The 2,605-nt window shown below is 43.2% G+C and overlaps 1 pseudogene; it reads left to right on the forward strand.

Annotated features, from left to right (window-relative positions):
• Window positions 1-1,143: 1,143 nt before the first annotated feature.
• LOC148000688 (small integral membrane protein 14 pseudogene) lies at window positions 1,144-1,443 on the forward strand (annotated as a pseudogene).
• Window positions 1,444-2,605: the final 1,162 nt, after the last annotated feature.

Below are 2,605 nucleotides of genomic sequence, written 5' to 3' on the forward strand. Positions count from 1 at the left end.
GGAGGAATCAAGGAGTGGTATCCGTGCAAGCCAGAAGAGACCTACAGGAAAGCTGGACATCAAAGAGCCACACACATTCTCTCATGGATTCTCATGGTTTTCCCAGGGTGAGATTCAGATGCATGTGGTAGCTAAAGGCATTTCTGGCTGAAGCCGGGTTTCCTATGTGACATTAGGAAACAGTTGTAATAAAAGAAAGTTTCAAACAGCAAACTGTTCTGATTCTGATGGACACAAGTCTGATACTAGGCTGGAATTCTCTTCATAACTTTCGATACTTTTGAAAATAAAGGATAGATAGTATAATGTACTCGAATCCTAAAATACTGTGAAGTATGCATTTCATAAATATGCATTACATGATATTCAGTTGAAATTGCTGGGAATTGTACTTTCTTCTATCCCTATAACCACTTGGCTCTGGACAGAATTACTAAAGAATATGATGACTTGGGCTGTGTGTGTCTCTGTGTGTCTTTGTGTGTTCTGTGCGTGTGTTTATGTGTGTCTCTGTGTTTCTTTAGGTATTTATGTGTTTATATATTTATGTGAAAATGGAGGCTCTGTCAACTTATGGTATTTTTCACAGTAGCTATTGTCCACAGTGTTTTATGAGATGAAGTCTTCATTATGGCAGATGGAGTCAGAGAGACTACAGAAAGATCAAAGTATGGGGTTGGGGATTTAGCTCAGTTGTAGACGCTTGCCTAGAAACCGCAAGGCCCTGGATTCGGGTCCCCAGCTCCGGAAAAGAAAAAAAAAAAGAAAGAAAGATCAAAGTATAGAGGAAGGGGCAGGGAAGATATCACAGCAGTTGAAATCACTTACTGTTCTTCCAGAGGATCTGGAATTGGTCCCTGGTAACCATACAAAGACTAACACCAACCTCGATAGGCAAAGCTGTCTCCCAGATTCTGCCCACACTTGACAACCTCGTGATCCACCCATACAAAAGGCAAAACGCAGATCCGGGTCTAGCGGCTAAGAGTGACATTGACTATCTAATCCGGAGGGGAGGAGGGTGGCGGCCAGCAGCAGGGCAGCGACAGGGGCGTCCAGAACACTCCAGGCCACCTCCCTCCCCACCCACCACTTGTTTGGGCGGCCTTAAAGAGTTGAGTAAAATCAAGCTGGTAACCAACCATGACTGAAGGAGGATTTGATCCCTGTGAATGTATTTACTCTCATGAACGCGCTATGAGAAGACTCATCAATCTGCTCCGGCAGTCCCAGTCCTATTGTACCAACACAGAATGCCTTCGGGAATTGCCAGGGCCCTCCGGTGACAGTGGCATCAGCATCACTGTGATCTTGATGGCCTGGATGGTGATCGCTGTGCTCCTCTTTCTACTGAGGCCTCCTAACCTGAGAGGCTTCAGCCTTCCTGGAAAGCCCTCCAGTCCTCACAGTGGACAGGTCCCGCCAGCCCCTCCTGTGGGCTAACATCCTGGTGTGGGAAGCAGCGATTGTTTGACACCCTGCACGACCGAACGACTGCAGAGAACCTGGCACTACCTGTCTCTCCTTTTCCATCTGCAGTTTGGATGGTATTGTTTTCATGAGCTTCTAGAAGTTTCACTTGCCAACTGCCTTTGTTTCCTGTGTTGCCACAGTCCTTGTTTACAGTATACCTGAGTAAACGATTTCTTTGAAAAGTCGAGGGCTATGTTGGTTGGCCTAAGCTTAAACATTCCACTCGTTCTCCCTGGAACACTGACCATAGCGACTGTGGTGGTTTCTGGCCCAACTGAAGGAAAATTAAGGTTTCTGCATTTAAGTATTTTAAGTGGTTTGGATAGATTTTAATTCTTTTTATAAGGTATTTATTCTGGGTTGTCTGGTATGAATGACAGAACCATGCTGTAGTCACTTTACTGTGGCAGTTTACCTGTGGGTGGCAGTTTTCTGTAGTCCTTGACACTGATGCTTTAGATCATTTTCCTTACAAAGTCCAGCTGGCTTATATGGCTAGAATAGGAAAATCGATTTGGTTGTTTAATGATTTTTTAAAATAATTCCCATTAAAAATTTCTGATGTTAATACTTTAAATAAACATGATTGATTAATATTTTTAAAAGAGGTAAAACACTCAGAGACCTAGAAAACCATGGATGGCTTCCTCTTTAGTCAACTGGAGCCACAAAAATGTCAGAATCACAGAGCCAATCAGAATTCACCTGAAACCAGACACTACAGAAATGATCTCATTTATATAGAAAGAATTGGCTGATAGGAAAGGATAAGCAAAGTTGCTCACCACAACCATGAAAGGACTCTTCACAACTGGGCATAGTGACTCAAAGTGCCAATTTCAGTGCTTGGGTACATTCCTACAGGATCAAGCCCACCCTGCTCCATCCAGTAAGTCCATGACATTTAGGTCTGCCAGATTAAACTGAGAAGTCCTATTTTTCCTTTTTTTTTTTTAGTATATAATATCTACTTGTGAGTACATTGTAGTTATCTTCAAACACACCAGAAGAGTGTATCAGATCACATTGCAGAGTTCTGTAAGTACCCATGTGGTTGTTGGGATTTGAACTCAGGATCTCTGGGAGAGCAATTGATACTCTTAATCCGTGAAGCATCTCTCCAACCCCTGAC

This window comes from Rattus norvegicus, chromosome 15, assembly GCF_021556685.1.
Source record: "Rattus norvegicus strain SHRSP/BbbUtx chromosome 15, alternate assembly SHRSP_T2T, whole genome shotgun sequence".
NCBI lineage: Eukaryota > Metazoa > Chordata > Mammalia > Rodentia > Muridae > Rattus > Rattus norvegicus.